Here is an 18,897-nt window from a genome sequence, read left to right as displayed (position 1 = left end):
TAGGCTTTACTTCAAGTCACTACCATGTCAGCAGACAAGCATGGTAAATGTTGGCACGAGACCACGAATAGAAGTGAGTAGTCTAGGCTGTCTTATATCTGCTTAGTTCCTCCAGAGAGAGGCTTCCGATTTTCAGCATGCAGGGAAGAAGAAATCCAAGGCAGATGTGCAATGTTATAGGTTATAGGGAGCTATCTCAGCATTTCAGGGTAATCCCATAACAGCATAGGGAAATCAGAGCTATGCCACAGTTACATTTTTTCCATGTGTTATTTCCCTCTGCTTTGGGCCCACACAAGGTTTCAAGGCAGAGGGTCTGGTCATTATCCAACACACTATTAGTGCTAAGCATCGTGTAAGGGGGCACGAGACAGATAAGCTCTCCGCCCTGGTGGAGTATACATTCTGAAAGAAGTTATATAAAATAGACAGTGGGGAAAATCATGTAGAAGAAAGATTGATATATAGAGGTATAGCCTGTTTATGAGATAAAAATGAGTATCCAATGAGTATCTTTGGAACAGAGAATAAACATACAGGGATGATAGGGGATAGTTTGTGTCAATTACTAAGAGAAATAAAATGAAGAATCTATTATCCCAGGGAAAGGCACTTGAACATTATACTAAAAATCATGAGGAGATGTTAAAGTCTATTGGAAAGAGGGAGATGACTTTTTCTGAGAAGATTAAACTAGCTACAGTATACAGTGGATTTGGAGGATCAGAGACCAAAGGGGGAAATATGAGTGTGGTAGTTAATTTTATGTATCAACTTGGCTAGACCGCAGGATGCCCAAACATTTGGCCAAACATTATTTTGGGTGTGTCTGTGAGGATGTTTCTGGATGAGATTAACATTTGAATTGGCAGACTGACTGAAGTAGAGGCTTTCCCTCATGTGGGTGGGCTTCATCTAATCAGCTGAAGGTCTGAATAGAAAAAAAAAAAAAAAAAAAAAAAGCTGACCCTCTGAGGAAATTTGCTCTATCCTGACTACTTCCAGCTGGGACATTGGTTTTTCGCCTTTGTACTCCAACTGAAATATCTACTCTTCCTGGGTCTTGAGCCTGCCAGCCTTCAGACTAGAACTGCGTACACTTTTGGTTCTGTTTCTCTGGGGAAGTCTGGCTAATACAGAAAGTTACCTACCTTTTGCTGCATTCCAGGTGAAAGGTGGTAAGGGCAGGGACTAACTAAGGTGGTGACTCTGAAGGGGCAAAAGAAGGAATAAATGAGAATGGCATTTACAGGAAAGTAAGCAGAACTTAGTGAGTGAATAATTGACTGACTGGAGCCGGGGGAAGGGACCAAAGTTTACTGAGTTCCTGACTCTGTTTGGTTTTCCTAGAAGTAGAGGCATGAAGCAAAACTTTCTTGGTAACACTTTATTTGTGCATGAATTCTTCAAGAAGGAAAAATAAAGGGAAATAGAGAGATAAGGAGGGAGGGCAAGCCACAGCTTTATAAGAAAAACAAATGGTCAGTCACGTGGGCCTTTTCTGGACAGGCTGTATGGAATCACTTCAACTTGCAACTATCTGAGGCAGGAAAGGAACAACAGAGTCCATTTTTTTTTTTTTTTTTTCAGCCGGTCAGTTGTTCTCTTTCATCTCTTATTGGTCCAAGTTCATCCTACAGGGCATTAATGCCCTTGAATTTGGACAACCTTTGGGGAAGCCACATCTCAGGACAACTGAGATGGCCTAGGGCTCAGAGTGAGCCAGCCAGCTGGTTTTAGAGAGTTCCCGCTGTGCCTGCCTGCCTGCCTCAGGGCCTGGCTCTGTGAGCTGATGATGCTTCGTACAGTCCTGTGTCTTCTCACACTCGAACAACAAAAAGAGAGCCCAGGTGGGAGGCTGGTGGTGTTCAGTAGAGGCATTGGGCAAGGTATGTCATGAGCGCCTCTCAGGTGATCTGTAGAGTGGGAGTAACCGGCTGAGCAGAAGGTGCTCTAAGGACAAGCCTCTACTATGAAGGAAATAGGGCTCAACAAGTCTCTTTCTAGGGAATATAAGAGCTTCCTTAATGGTTACAAAAATATGCTGGTGCTGGGTACTCATCCTGGAGGGACATCTGAACACTATGGGCCAGTGAATCTGGAAAAGAGCAAAATTGGGTCTGGAAGAGTCCATTCCTGAGAGAACGATGGTACCGTTGACCAGGACACGAAAATCTTAAGGAGAAACTGACATTTCCCAGAAGAGGAAAATGAATCATCTGGGTTTACACTGTTGACTGTGATCCTGAGGTGATATCTTGCAGCAAGTATCAAAGAATCATGAATCAATGAAAAGTTAATGATTAAAAGGACATTAGAGGCTGCTGTGTTAACATTTCTTCTTCTTCTTCTTCTTTTTTTAACACTTATTTCAGAGACGGTGGAAGATAAGATTCAGAGAAGGTTAATGATTTTACAAATGTTACGAAATGTTACTTACAGAAGTGGGCCAGGAAAACAAATTCCTTTCATTCAGGCTGTTACTTCTTGACCTAGTCACATGGGAGGCACTAGGAATCCTGAGTTCTCATCCCTGATTTTCTGGTGAGAGTGGATTTTGCCTTTTCACCTCTCAGATGGAAATGCCGGACAAGAAAACCCCCATCATCCCCTCTAGCTCGGATATCCAAGCATTCTCTGATGCACACACGAGAGCAGTATGGCCGAAAAAATAGATTTATAAGCTTCGATGACATTCAAGATTCCTGATTAACACCCCCTCTCTGTGGTTACATGAACATGCAGGTGCCAGGCATTCATCCTGAAAGGACATCAGATAACTATGGGCTGGTGAATCTAGAAAAGTGACAAACTGGGTTTAAAATAGTCAGTTCCTGAGAGAATGATGGTTCCGTTGGCCAAGGCAAGAAAACCCCAAGAAGAAACTTACATAGAGGGAAAATTGACAGAGAACAGGAGGTCAGTGATTAAGCTTCATGGTACATCTTAATTTATGGTGTGGCGGGAAGAGAAGACACCATGAAGAAAACCCACAGAGAAGAAGTGGGTAGTGAAGTAGGAGAAGAACAGGAAAGTCCCCAGGGCTGAAGAAAGAGGAAGGGCTGAAAGGACTGATAAAAAATGGTAAGTGCCACAAACATCAAGATGGGGATTGAGAAATAGCCATGAAATGTGGCAACAGAATCTTTATATTGAAACACTTAAAGCACAGTGGGCAAAGGCTTGAGGAGTTAACTATTTATAAGAAAATGGATACAAGAGGGGAGATAATCTTGCGTGTAGGCTGTTCAAAGACATATTAGAGTAAGAAAGTCTGTAAAATTGGGGACAGTGTAAGTATGTTTCTAGGCAGAGGAGAAGAGGAAAAGATAGATTTGGAAAAGAGAATTTATCTGAAGGAATAAGGTGCCAGAAGAGATGGGAGAGGGGAAGTACCCTCAGCACAGACGGAGGGAATGATTTTGGCAAGGAGAAAGGCACCCCTTTTTCTGAAAAGGGAGTGGAAGAACAGTAGGAACCTGAAAGTACCAAGAAAGTTAGAGGCAGAAGTGGATAGACATAGAGATCATTTGAAGTGAAGGAAAGAGTAGAGGAGGGATGTTGTGACACAGGATCTATCTTCCCAGTCAACGTGGAGGCGAGACCCAGATTGGGTGGGTGGACTGAGAGGCTGAGGACTGAGGCAAATGATTTCAGCAGGGCTGGAGAAAGAAGCGACAGAGAGTCAATTAAAGAATTGTGAGCTGCTGGGGCACCTGGATGGCTCGGTTGGTTAAGCGATCAACTCCTGATTTCGGCTCAGGTCATGACGTCACAGTTGGTGGGTTTGAGTGCCACATCAGGCTCTGTGTTGACAGTGTGGAACCTGCTTGGGATTCTGTCTCTCTCTCTTTCTCTCTCTCTCTCTCAATTTCTCTCTCTCTCTCTTTCTGTTCCTCCCTTGCTCGTGCTCTCTCTCTCTCTCTTTCTGTTCCTCCCTTGTTCATGCTGTCTTTCTCTCTCCCTCTGTCTCTCTCAAAAATAAATAAATAAACCTAAAAACATTGTAAGCTGCTGTGAGGTAGTTTACAGTAAATAAAACGTAAATGTTTTGGTGGTTCTCATATGCACGATTTTGTGCCTTTTATTTTCATGTGGGGGACTAAGAGTTGAATTGTAGAAAGTCGATTTCCCAGGGCTGGGGATGGGCAGAACTGAAAATTAAAGGATATAAAGTGTCTAGGACTCTAATTAAGGCAGCTTCAAGTTGCTGGATCAGTGTTTCAGGATGAATGGTTAGGCACCGAAATCATAAAGTTACACATAAACTAGATAAAGTGGAGGTATTAGGGACTGGCCAACTTGCTGGGTGGTAGAACAAGATCAGCAATATTATTTATTTCTTCAGGATTCAGGGTGACCCTAGCTTGGATCTTGGTTATATAAGAGTATGAGCGGGGTTAAAGGCATAAAGGATTTTGTTAACACTGTCTTTTTATGAGTTAGATGATTGTATACATTCTATTAAGCATTGTGACATAGTCAGACCTGGCATGGAATTATTCCTAAAGCACAAGAACTCTTTGATAAGCATTTCCTGGGTATCTATAATAATGGAACAAAAAAAAAATTACAGAGATCGCAGCAAGTTTTTTAATCAACAATTAATCCTAGGAACAAGATGTAAAATTGCATTCATTACAGAAAAGCTCCATTTACTTTATCATTCTAACAAATAAATAATTTGAGATAGTTTGAGGAAATTGATAATAAGAAGAAAGGACAAAGTTCAGACCCCCGGATCTGAATAACAATGTCATTGGATAAAGCTCCCTGGTATTTCTGTAGTTTTGTACTTCTTTGTTTATTGGAGCTCCACTGAGAATGTTTAATTTATCAAAACAAGGTTCTCTTTACAAGATGGTCTTATGAACAACATAAAGACCACAGTGTCTTAGATGAGCTCCTGCTCAACCATAATTAGAAATCGACACTCTGATTTTCCAAGCCATATTGCTAGTGAAGTTAAAGTCTGATAATTTCTACCAACTGGTTGGTGACTGTGCCAGGAGTTTCTAGAGAACAGTCAGCATGATGAGGGAAATAGATGTGCTCTCAACTCCTGCAGGAAAGTCTGTAATTCTCACTCATCAGCTGTATCAGGTGAGATGACAGCTTGGAAGTCTGATGTGTCTGTCGCCTCCCTGTGAATTAGAAGAGAATTAGAAAAGGGGAGAAAAGAAAAGGGGGAAAAATGACCTCACTAGAAGGAGAAAGCAAAAAACCAAACTGCTTGCTGTTTTGGACACTGGATATCGGGAGACAAAACTTTCCAACATACACAAAATAAATGGAAAAGAGCCATCACCAACCATGAAATTAGCACAGAAGGAATTCAGCTGTCACTTCACCTCTGTCTAGAAACTGGATTCTGGTGGTGGTTCTGATGAGCGGATGGATAGTATAGAGGATGGGGAGGCATCAGCCCATTCATTTATCTGGAGGATTTCAGAGGACAAATGGGAAAGATTCTTATCTAAGTGAGCTTAAACTTCCACAGAGGCACAAGGCATATGTCTAGAATGCTTTACTTAGAAATGGGCTCTGATGTTGTGCATTAATTTCTTAGTGAAATACCATCTTTAAATGATCTGATCAGTTAGTCATCTGTAGCTACACCCAAGCAGCAACTCCGGGCCACCAAACTGGTAAAAAGAGTCTGCCTTAAGTCAATAGTAAAGACAAAGGCGGCTAATCCTCCAAATTTTCGAGTGTTTTCACACATGCCGTAACTCTGCATTATGGGAGTTACTTTAGTCATACCACATAGCTGGGAGGAAGATGTGCATCAGGAAAATACTTTCTGGGGGATTCATTGCCCTCAGCATTGTGCAAGTTAATTAGAAATTAGCTATTTGGGGGCGCCTGGGTGGCTCAGTCAGTTAAGCGTCCGACTTCAGCTCAGGTCACGATCTCTCGGTCCGTGAGTTCGAGCCCCGTATTGGGCTCTGGGCTGATGGCTCGGAGCCTGGAGCCTGCTTCCGATTCTGTGTCTCCCTCTCTCTCTGCCCCTCCCCCGTTCACGCGCTGTCTCTCTCTGTCTCAAAAATAAATAAACATTAAAAAAAAAATAAAAGAAAAATTATCTATTTGTGTATTACATAACTAAAATGGTTAGGATGGTGGGTCATGTAATAACAGGCAAGATTTTCTTTAGTATAGCTTTTTCTGTGCACAGAAATAGCTTTTGTTTTATTCTATTACTGAAAGATATTGAAAAATGTGGTTGTAGCTACCTCATGTTGTAATGCCTGATGTGAAAGCGGTAGGTGTCTATCCTTCCCAGGCATCTTGGATGTCAGGACCTTTCTGTCATTCATCCTTTTGATGGCAAGCAGACACAGTGCATGGTACAAATAAAAATGTTTTTTTCCTCCTTGTTTCTCTTTTTTCCCCTAAGGCTTACCTTTGACAATTACAGACCTTCTCAGATCTCTTTCCCTTTCAATTCTTACATGAATATTTGTGACAAGGATATCACAGAATGACCGTTGTTTGTCTATTGCAAGATTTTTTTTTTTTTTCTTCTGGGAGACATCAGACATCATGCTCAGCCACTGGGCTGCTGTGTTTTGTGAAATCTAGCTGGTCAGCTGGAGGGGGCTAGTCCCTCTATGAGGCTTTACAGAAGCACCATAGCATCAAAATTTGGATCCTATCTGAGAGAAGATGGAAAATAAGCAGAAATGAGTTGTATCTTTGTGCCTAGATTTAAAAACAGGACTTTGGATTCCAGGAACAAGAAAACTTGAAAGGGAACTAACTACTCTCAAATTGACCTTATCAGGTGTTCAAAGATTTCCCCGAAGTTATACGTTTCTTTTTATTTTCAGCTATACATCAAGATCGTTATCTTGCTGTAACCTGAGCTTTTTCCATTCTGAATAATAAAAGATGAAATATTAGATAAATAACATTCTATTTCCGTTACTCCCAACTGGAGGAGTACCACAGTCTTTTATTTGGTGATTTTATTTCTACTGTTTTGGTTTCTCTTTGTTTTTAATGTAGCAAAAAGAACTATTTTTAAAAGTTTTAAAAGGTATCACATTATGCTATACCGCTGAATAAACCCATCAGTGGTTCTAGGTGTCTGTTTTAAAACACTCAATTTGGCTTGATAGAACTTTTCTCAATCAAGTGTTATTATTTACTTAATCTACTTGTTTATTTACTTAATGTCTGTTTCTTCTATTGAACTATTAGCTTTATGTGGACCATATCAGTTTATCCATCTATTATTTTTTATAACTCATACAGCATGAACAACACAGAAATATTTTCTGGCCACATGGGGCTTACCGTTTAGTGGGGGGAAAAATCAAACAGGTTATAACTTAAAGTGTGATATTCAACTTTAGAGAAAATAACACCTCAGGACTACATGGCAGGAATATCCAGCCAGCCTGGGAGATGAGATTGGTTCAGAAAAAAATGTCTGGTATTAAGTGATATATAAGCTGAAACTCAGATGAAGAACGGAAACTAACCAGCCAGTGAAGATGGCTTAGAATGTTTCTGGAACAGGGGAAAGATGCTAAAAGAATTATATTATGAATGCTTGTAATATGGTTCAACGTGGATGGTCCTTGGTGTGTGAGTGACACAAAAGGATGCTAGACAGATGAGAAGGATTGTATGAACCATCCCTGAACTCAAGAGCATCAGAAAGCCACTGAAGTGTTATACACAAGGATTCAGAGGACCGCAGTAACACATTCAAACTCTTGGACTTCATTGTAGAGAATGACCTGGGGGAAGGAATGGAGGCAAGCAAGTTAGAGGACAGTTTCAATAACCCAGGTGAGTAACTAGGGTGACTTAGAATGGGAAAATGATGGAGCTATTGGGAAAAGAGAAAAACCTGAAAAATTATTAGGTGGTAGGCTGAACAAGAGTTGATTTTTGACTGAATACCGAAAACGAAGGAGAGGAAAGAGTCAGGGGAAACTGATTCTGGCTTGGGCAGTGGGAAATGCCTAAGGAGAAACTATTTGGCGGAGAGGTACAGATGACGCATTCAGTTTTGGCTATAAGCTTAAGATGCCCAGCAGCCATTGGGGCACCTGGGTGGCTCAGTCGGTTGAGCGTCCCACTGGGCTCAGGTCACGATCTCACTGTCTGTGAGTTCGAGCCCCGCGTGGGGCTCTGTGCTGACAGCTCAGAGCCTGGAGCCTGCTTCGGATTCTGTGCCTCCCTCTCTCTCTACCCCGCCCCCATCACACTCTTTCTCTGTCTTCCAAAAATAAATAAACATTAAAAAAAAAAAAAGATTCCCAGCAGCCATCAAAGTTGCAGACACTAGTCCACAGTGTCCACGGCAGAAGAGGAGCTTTACAAAAACGCTGTTAGAATTATAGAAGTCAATGGAAGAATATGTTCCAAGGAAGGAGTGGTTAACACGTAATGAAAAATCCCCAATAGATGCACAAAAATAATCAGTCACCTAAACATTAGTGGCTTTGGTAGCATGGTAAGGGAGAAAGCTGGATTGCAGTGGGATATAGGGAATGGAAATTAAAATAGGTAACATTTACAAGGTGCTTAAAGAAGAAGAGACGTAGAGGGGTAACTGGAAGGGTATGTGCAGTTAGCGAATTTTTTTTTTTTTTTAATATAACTGATGCTCACACATGCTACCTACTTTTGCAAAACAAGCAGGAGAGAGTAACTGAAGGTGCCAAAGTAATTGGAGAAAGTGTTCAAATCTTTATATTCCAGAATGATATATGATTTTACAATATGTAGGTGAAATCAAATATCAGAATATTATGCTAATTATACCAATAAAAATTACAGCAGTATTCTATTTTCACGCAATTTCCATTGTCTGTCAAACATAATAAAAAATGTGTTAGGAATGGAGCTTATTTTGACTCATAACTTCCTTAATATGAACTTAGTTCGGATTTTATTATTTACAAGATGTTTTAAGTTGAACTTTTTGGAGCATATCCATCCATTTGTTACACGCTTCCTGTTAAAAGTCTGCAACTTTCTGAGTAACAGTATTGAGCATTATGTTAAACAGCCACAGGGTGCAAAGTTATGCAAATGTCTTGTTCAGGGTAAAGTAAGAAAGTTTGTTGTATAAACTAGTCAGATATGTTACACTGATGAGAGCAAAATAAGTCTTGACACATTTCTGGCAAGTGTAGAAAACTGTGAGATGTGTTCTCTACCACACACGAAGAGTTGCATCAGAGCAACAGAGGATATCATTGTTGAGTCTACAAAAGGCCAGGAATATACTGTACTTGGGCAGACCCTGCCTCCTTCCCAGGGGGACAAGCACAGAGACCTCGAAGACTCTCCAGGTTGAACCCATTCAACGATTTTGAAACTATCTGATAGTTCAGACTGGAAAGTTAGGGGCCACCATTGAAGAGCTCAAGAGGTGACAAATTCCACAAGGACGTGCATTTGGTGAAGACGTCCCATGCGAGCAGACACTAATCAGCTCCTACACAAGGTGAATGGAAATCGCAGGGAACTCATGGAGATTATTAGAGAGAAAAAAGAGTTGGAAGTTACTTTCATTTGATCCACACTTCTTTTTTTTTTTGTTCTATGGATAAAGTTGTGGGAATCATTCCAGAAAATAAAATGGAAAATGCAAATGTTGGTTGTTTGCCCAATAACAGAAACTGTTGTGATTTAAGTTTTTGGAAGGTTTGAAATGAAAGAGAGTCCAGGTAGGGTAAACTAGAGCCCATGGGCCAAATCAAACCATCACCTGTTTTTGTTAATAGAGTTTTATTGGAACACAGCTTCACTCATTTTTTTATGTCTTGTCTGTGGCTGAGGCATAGTCTTGTGATAGACACTTTATGGACTGCAAAGCTGCAAATATTTATTATTTGGTCCCTTAGAGAAAAAGTTTACCAGTTCTTCAGTCTGGTGAGTGAGTTTAATTTAACAGTTCTTTCTTTCCATAGGTTTCTTGCTTTCATTCCACCTATGAAAATATGCTGAAGCAAATAGTAAATGTAAAAGATTTAATTTGTAAATTTGTGTATATGTGACTAAAGGCTTAATTACCTCTCAGTCAGTCTTTGTTGATTTGAGTGGAAACTAATGGGAGGTCGTAGAAGAAAGGGAAGTGTATAGAAGTAAATAGTGACAGCAAAATTGATAAGGAAACCTCAATTCGTGAAGTCAAATGCACTTCCAAAGAAAACATTTCCAATTTTAATATTTCAGTATCTTGTCAGATAACACAGAGTCCATTTATAAAGGCCTTAAAAATAAAATAAGATGGGTTTCATTCTTCTATGTTCTCTTCTCCTCATAAAGTGTTAATTTCTTTATAAGGAAGGAAATAGAAGGCAGAGAAAGAAAATGTGGTATCTATTGAAGTGCCTTTTCTCTACGGGGTTGTGGTGAAATGAAATCTAAACTCTCCAAATAAACACTAGAATGCTCTTCTTATGATTTGCTCTGTTAAACTGGGGCTTCATTTCCACACTTCTCAAAAACTTTTTCTGTGGTAGGTTATCATAGAATTTTTTGGTAAGTGGAGTTTGAATAACTTCTATTACCTGTTTAGGCAAAAATAGATATCAAATGCTTAAGAAATACATGCCCTCTGCCCAAGAAATTTATTTACTTCAAAATCATACTAAGCACATTAAGGCTGTAACCAAATATTTATTATAGAATGTACAAGACAAAATTGTTTATAGTAGATAAGCATGAAACATCTCTAAATGATCAATATTAACAGGATTTGGTTAAACAGATTATGGTCTATACATTAAACAGTCTGCTTAGAGTCACTGAAAGATACTGTAGGTAAATATTTCTTAATGAAAAATGTTCATAATCTCATCTACATGAAGGAAACAAGATACAATATGGTATGTGCATTTTGGTCTAGCTTTTATTTAAAGCTATACCTTATACTTATATCCCATTTCTTAATCTTAAAGTTTATGAGTTTTTATGTGGTTTAGTTTAGAAATACACACATTGAGATTTTAACTGTGATTATTTTAACAGTGGAATTATAGATATTTTAAACGTTAAAAATTATATATTCTCATTTTTTTCTAAACACATAAGTTTTCTTTTTATATACCAGTATTATTTTGCATTTTATGAAAGGCTACTATCTAATAATTAAATGTAGAAATAAAGTTGCAGTATATTTCAACTTCAATTGAATAGTTTTTGTTCAGTATTTAAATTTTCCCTTGATGGGGCACCTGGGTGGCTCAGCTGGTTAAGTGTCCAACTCTTGATTTTGGCTCAGGTTGTGATCTCACAGGTTCGTAAGTTTGAAGCCCATGTGGGGCTACACACTGGCAGTGCAGAGCCTGCTTGGGATTCTCTCTCTCTCCCTCTCTCTGTGCCTCCCCTGCTCATGCTCTCTCTCTCTGTCAAAATAAATACACAAAACTTAAAAAATTTAAACAAATAATTATGGAGTTACTTTGAAAAGTTTCTGAAATGCAAATGACACTATGTTTGAATTAGATTCACTTGGGTAAAAAGCTGAGAAAGATTTCTCTTGATCTTAACAGTCCTGACTGAGAAATGACCAAGGCTATTGAATTAGATGAACTTTGAAGTTTATTTCTAGTCTCATAATTTATTAACATTGCCCAGAGATATGGACCTCAGGTCCTAATTTACTTTACATCAGAGACTCTGCATTTAGAAGTCTACAGGTGGTGGTAGGAATGAAATTATGGTGGTTAAAAAATTCAATCTTAAGGGGCACCGGGGTGGCTCAGTTGGTTAAGCCTCAGACTTCGGCTCAGGTCATGATCTCACGGTTTATGAGTAGGTCATGATCTCACCATGGTTTGTGAGTTCGAGCCCCATTTTGGGCTCTGAGCTGTCAGCACAGCTGACAATCCAGAGCCTGTTTCGGATTCTGTGTCTCCTTCTGTTTCTGTCCCTCCCTTGCTTGCACTCTCTCATTCTCTCTCTCAAAAATAAATAAACATTAAAAAAATTCAATCTTCCAAATAAAGAGTCAAGTTTAGTGATGATCATTTCGCAAAAAAAATGGTAAGATAAACTTAATAAAGGCTGTTTTCTGGTTCTTTAGTTCAGTGTGTTAGTAAAGTAGATGAACTTTCACATCCTGCCATGGTTGGGGTCATGGTCATGAATCTAAGGCTTCCCTTGGAAAGGATCAAATCCATGTTTATGTAACTATGTGTTTTCTATTATAGGTGATCATTATTTGTTAAAATAACTAGCCAAGATTTCATTTCATTTCATTTTTTATTTAATACAAATTTAATTTTATTTATTTTGAGAGAGAGAGAGAAATAGAGCGTGAGCAGGGGAGGGGCAGAGACAGAGGAGACACAGAATCTGAAGTAGGCTCCAGGCTCTGGGCTGTCAGCACTGACCCCAAAACAGGGCTCGAACCCACAAAATGTGAGATCATGACCTGAGCTGCAGTTGGATGCTTAACCAACTGAGCCACCCAGGTGCCCCTCCAAGATTTAAATTTTGATGTGCTTTTAATGAATAACTTGTAAAGCAACTTGAATTTGTTTTCTAATCAGATAGTCTGATTATGTAGTCCTTTTGATTGAACATTGGATGATGTGAATGATGTGGTCTTCACTATTTTTGGTGCATGTTGGGGATATTGTACTTGTAAAATGTGAAGGGGAAAAAGATCTTCATCTCATCCTTTCCATTTAAACCTAAACTTAAAAATGTTTTATTTTTCTTAAAACCACATACAGCAATTTTCTTTGGAAATTCTTGTAATGAAATATTTTAGTTATTCTGGGAATATAATTATTTTCAATGAGTATTTGCATTTTTAATTTCTTTTTTTTTTAACATTTATTTATTTTTGAGACAGAGAGAGACAGAGAATGAACGGGGAGGCACAGAGAGAGAGAGAGAGACACAGAATCGGAAGCAGGCTCCAGGCTCCGAGCCATCAGCCCAGAGCTCGACGCGGGGCTCGAACCCACGGACCGCGAGATTGTGACCCGAGCTGAAGTCGGACGCGCAACCCACCGAGCCACCCAGGTGTCCCTGCATTTTTAAATAAATTAGTATTTGCCAAAGGTTAGTGGGTACTCTGAGCCACTGTCTGAGTCTTGTATGCCTTTCATGCTACTACTTCTGATAGAGCTGATCTGACTCATAATAAATTGTTGATAAAAAGAACATTGACCTATATGGGTTTAACTTTACATATTCTCATATATGAAAAGAACTTTATTATTTTAACAAAAGGCAAGTGAAGGGGCACCTGGGTGGCTCAGTCGGTTGGGCGTCCGACTTCGCTCAGATCATGATCTCATGGCTCGTGAGTTCGAGCCCCCTGTCGGTCTATGTGCTGACAGCTTGGAGCAGGGATCCTGCTTGGGATTCTGTGTCTCCCTCTCTCTCTGCCCCTCCCCCGCTTGTGCTCTGCCTCTCTCTGTCAAAAATGAAAAAAATGTAAAAAAAAAAAAGTAAAAAAAAATTAAAAAAAAAAGGCAAGTGAAATGTCTGACTTGCTAGTTACATTTGAAAAACTTGGAAAGAAGAAATAAACAAGTAAAATTGTAATGTAGAAGAAAGCATGAAGCACAAACGGATAGAACTGACAAAAAAAAATTAAAGAAATGCACAATTACAGTTTGAGACTTCAATATTTTTTCTCAGTAACTGATAGAGCAGGTAGATAGAAAATCAGTAAGGATAGAGAAATCTTGAAAAACACAATCAACCAACATGACATAATTTAGATTTATAGACTATTTGCCCCACACAGCAGAATATACCATCTTTGCAAATGAACAGGACAGGATCACCAACATCCACCATATTCTGGGCCATAATGTGAACCCTAACAAATTTAAAAAATTGAAATCATGTAAGCATATTCTCTGAGTAGAAAGAAAACGAAACAAAACAAAAACAAACCCAGAAGCTGTTGAGTAAACCCCAAACTCGAAAATGAGCAATTTGAAAATTGTCCATGGTTCAAATAGAAAGTCTCAAGGAAAATTAAAACTTTGAATGGGATGAAATGCAAACACATTAGGTGGAATGCCATTGTGGCAACATTTAAAGGGAATTTTTTTAAGATTGAACAGTGTCTTAGATAAGAGAAAATGTCTTAAATTAGTGATCTTTATTTTACCTTAAGAAAGTAGGTAAAGAAGAACTAATTAAATTTATGCCTAAAACGAATATAACATTGTGTGTTAATTACACTTGGATTAAAATTAAAAAATTAAAATTAAAACGCTTAAATAAATACTCTAAAAAACAAAAAAACTAATTAAACTCAAAGCAAACAGAAGAAAGTAAATAATAAAGATGAAAAAAGATAGAAGAAATTAAAATTAGAAAAATAACGGAAAGTGATATGTGAAACCCAAAACCAGTTCTTTGCAAAGATAAATGCAATTGAGAAATCTCTTAACAGACTGACTAAGGAAAAAGAGAGAAGTCAGCATTACTAATATCAGGAGTGACACAAAGGACATCATGACAGATGCTGTATGTATTTTAAAAATGATAAAACAATGCTCACTCAAAAAGAAATAGATAACCTAAGTTGGTCCTTTTTCTACCAAAGAAATAGAATTTGAGATGAAAACATTGTAACAAAGCAAATTCAAGGCTCAGGTAGCTTCACTGGTAAATTCCACTTAACATTTAAGAAAGAAATAGTACTAATTCAATCCAAGCTTTTAGAGAAAATAGAAAAAGAAGACACTACAACTCATTTGATCAGGCTAGCATTTCCTTGATACCAAAACTAGACAAAAGCATTCCAAGAAAAGAAAACTGCATATCAAAATCTTATATGAACACAGACACCACTATGCTCCAACAAATATCAGCAGATTGAATCCATTAATATATGAAAAAAGATGATATCATGACCAAATGCAGTTTATTCTAGGAATACAAGTTTGGTTTAAAATTTGAAAACGAATTGATGCAGTTCATTATATTAAATGCTGAACAAAATCATATGATTATCTCAATATGCAGCAAAAGTATTTGACAAAGTTAAGTATGCATTCATGATATGAACCCTCAATAAGCTAAGAATAGGCAGGAACTTCCTCATTCCTTAATCATTCCCTGATTAAGGGTATCTTTGAAAAGCATTCAGTTACCATCATATTGAATGGTGAAAGGCTCTTCTTCTAAGATTAGAACCAAGGCAGGGGTGCCTGAGTGGCTGAGTCAGTTGTGCGGTTATGCATCCAACTCCTGATCTCAGCTCAGGTCTTAATCTCAGGGTCATGAGTTCAAGCCCTGCTTTGGGCTCCATGCTGGGCATGAAGCCTACCCCCCTCCCCCCCAAAAAAAAGGACCAAGGCAAAGATGTCTACTATCACCTCTGCTATCCATCATCGTTCTGCTCAGTGCAATAAGTAAAGAAATAAAATAAAAAGCATTCATGATCCAAAATGAACTGTCTTCATAGATTACACGATTATCTATGTAGAAAATTCCAAAAAATCTATCCAAAAAAAAGTGACCCAAACTAAGTAAGTTTAGCAAGTTTATAGGATATGAGGTTAATAGACAAAAAAATCAACTGTGTTTTTATACACCAGCAATGAACAATCAGAAATTGAAATAAATATGTGAGTAATCTGAATGTAAAAAACAAAATCATCACTGATGAAACATACCAAAGAAGACCTAACTAAATGGAGAAATATGTTGTGCTTATGTTAGAATATTCAGTATTCAGATGTCAATTCTCCTTAAATGGATTTATAGATTCTATGTGATCCCCCTAAAAATTTCAGCATATTTATTTTAGTAGAAATTTACAAACAATTTAAAATTTATATGAATCGCCTTCTTAGCAGAGTGGGAAGCATGTCAGTCTCATAAAATATATATGAAAAGGCAAAAAAAACTAGAGTTGTCAAAATAATTTTGAAAAAGAGCAAACTTAGAGAACTCATACTACCTGACTTGCTATAAAGCCATGATAATCAAGTAAAAATAATTTTGGCAAAATGATAAACATATAGATCATTGGCATGGAATAGAATTTCCAAAAATATACCCAACTCTATATTGCCAATTGATCTCTTATGGTCAATTATTTTTTGATAAAGATACAAACCTAATTGAAGGAAGGAAGGCTATCATTTTATTAAACAATACTGGAAAAATGGCTAACCTTATGAAAAAGAACATTGGTTCATACCTTCACACCATACAGAAATGGTTCATTAACATCAATTTAAAATTAAAAACTGGTCAATTTGTTAAAAAAAAAACAGAAAAAAATCTTTGAGACCTTTGGTTAAACAAAGATTTCTTGGCTATAACAGCAAAATCATGGTGCATAAGAAAAATAAAAGACAAACTGGACTTTAGCAAAATGACAAACTTCTTTTCCTCAAGATAAACTTTCAAAAAAATTAAAAGAAAAACATTTTCAAAACATATATATCATAAAGGATTTTCATTCAGGATATAGTAAGTACTCCTAAAACTCAGAAACAAGAAATCATCAGTCCTATTAAATTCTGGGGAAAATATCTGAATAGATATTTCACTGAAGAAAATCTGTGGATGGCAAACAAGCACATGAAAAGATATTCAACATTAGTTGTCATTGGTGAAATTTAAATTAAAGCTGCAATGAAATATCATTGTGTACCTATTAGAATGACTACATTTGGGGCACCTAGGTGGCTCAGTCGGTTAAGCGTCCGACTTCGGCTCAGGTCATGATCTCACGGTCCGTGAGTTCGAGCCCCGCGTCGGGCTCTGTGCTGACAGCTCAGAGCCTGGAGCCCATTTCAGATTCTGTGTCTCCCTCTCTCTCTGCCCCTCCCCTGTTCATACTCTGTCTCTCTCTGTCTCAAAAATAAATAAACGTTAAAAAAAAAAAAAAGAATGACTACATTTACAAAACATGAAACAAACAAAAACCTGAGCACAGCAAGTGCTGGTGGGGATGTAGGGCAGGCAGCTGAAACTCTCACTCATTGCTGGTGAGGTGCAGAATGGTGGAGATGCTTTGGAAAATAGTTTGACAGTTTCTTAAAAGTTTAAGCATGTGCTTACCATATGCCTCAGTAATCACACTCCTAGGGATTCACCTAATTAAAATGAAAACCTATGCTCACGGACACATCTTTATGAGTTGGTTACAATGCTTGTATTTTGTAACAGGTAAAAACTGGAAACAACTCCACTGGTGGATAGAGAAACTGAGGTAAATCCATGCAATGAAATATCAGTCAGCAACAAAAAGGAACAGAACTACTGACGCATGCTACAGAATGGATGAATCTTGAATTAATACGCCAAGTGAAAGAAACCAATCACAAAAGGCTACATTATTGTATGATTTCATTTATAGGATATCCTGAAAAAATAACACTATAGGAGCAAAAAATAGATCATGGGTTGTTGCCAGTTTTTGTGGGATCAAGAGTGGTTAATTGCAGCGGCACGAAGGACTTTTTGGGGGTGATGGAACTGCTCCATCTACCCCTTGATTGTGGAGGTGGTTTACACAACTTTATGTGTTTGTCAAAACTCATAGACATTTACATCAAAAAACGTGAATATTATTGTATGCAAGCTTTGCCTCAATTAAAAAAATACGGAAAAAACAAGAGGTGAGAAAATGTTTGAAGGAATGAAAAAATAGTTTCTTCAGAATAAAAGAAAGATATAAGACCTGAGATCAAAAGACTTCATGGATTGTAGCACAAACCGGATAAGAAAAAAGTAAAAATCAAAAACCCCTACACATTGACACATAATAGTGAAATTTAAGAACATCAAAGAGGAGAAGATTCTAAAGTCTTAAGGGAGAAAGAGATGATAATTTACAATGGAACAAGAATAAAACTGATATCACAGCAACACCAGGTAAAAGAATAAAAAGATAGTGATATTTTCCATGTTTTAGGTAAAGGACCTTCAAATCCAGTACCCTGTGGCTAAATAAACTAACAGTTACATGTGAGATTGTCACAAAGCTATTCCCCAGCATAATATTGGGTTTAAAAGAATCCTTTTAATGTTGTACAAAGAATTACTTCAGCGGGAAGAGAAACACATCTATTAGTAAATAAATGCACACACTTACATAAAATGGTGAATGAATAGCTAAGTGAAGTTCACTGTTTTTAAAAAAGAAAGAAGCAAAACCAATCTGTGATAATCAAACTAAAATACCAATAGGACACCAATAGGGCAAATGGGGCAGGAGTGAGATGTGTGTAATGGCAGAATCAGAAGGGGGCAAAAGTCTGGTAATTTTTTCTAATTTTGGAGGTACATAAATAGTGAGAAATGTCAAACGTTATGTGTGGAAAAATTTTTAAAATGGGTATTAATACATTAATTAAAAGCAATAACTGGAGAATATACTTCCAAATGAGCAGAAAAAAGAGTTTGGTTTACGCAATAAAAACATAGAAAGGGCAAAAAGGATTTTAAAAATGATAATATGGTAAGTAGAAAATATAAAATAAAAGGCCATACATAAATCCCAAATGAATATACAAATGAATTAAGCAACTCAGTAAAATCAGATAAGGTAAAATTTGAGATAAAGCACATGTTGGGAGCAAAAGGGGATGCTATATAATAGTAGTAAGAATAGATCAAGAAGACCAAAAAAATCACAAATCTTATGAACTAATTTGCAGAGATTCCAAAAAAGAATAGCAAATATCTATCTATCTATCTATCTATCTATCTATCTATCTATCTATCTATCATCTATCTATCTATTTATATTTAAATTCAAGTTATTTAACATACAGTGTATAGCCTTGGATTCAGGAGGGATTCATCACTTACATATAACATCCAGTGTTCATCCTGAAAAGTGCCTTCCTTAATGCCCATCACCCATTTACCCCATCCCCCACTCACCTCCCTTCCAGAAACCCTCAGTTTATTCTCTGTATTTAA

General features: G+C 37.6%; 1 long non-coding RNA gene across 1 annotated transcript; it reads left to right on the top strand.

Annotated features, from left to right (window-relative positions):
• The first annotated feature begins 2,248 nt into the window (after positions 1 to 2,248).
• Positions 2,249 to 18,518, top strand: LOC128776523 (uncharacterized). Its single transcript, XR_008421619.1, has 3 exons — positions 2,249 to 3,084; positions 12,836 to 13,047; positions 17,137 to 18,518. It is a non-coding gene; the product is annotated as an uncharacterized LOC128776523 (long non-coding RNA).
• The last annotated feature ends 379 nt before the right edge of the window (positions 18,519 to 18,897 follow it).

Source organism: Panthera pardus, unplaced genomic scaffold (assembly GCF_024362965.1).
Source record: "Panthera pardus isolate Hobbes unplaced genomic scaffold, ASM2436296v1 HiC_scaffold_13, whole genome shotgun sequence".
Classification (NCBI taxonomy): Eukaryota; Metazoa; Chordata; class Mammalia; order Carnivora; family Felidae; genus Panthera; species Panthera pardus.
This window is presented reverse-complemented; position numbering and strand designations above follow the sequence as displayed.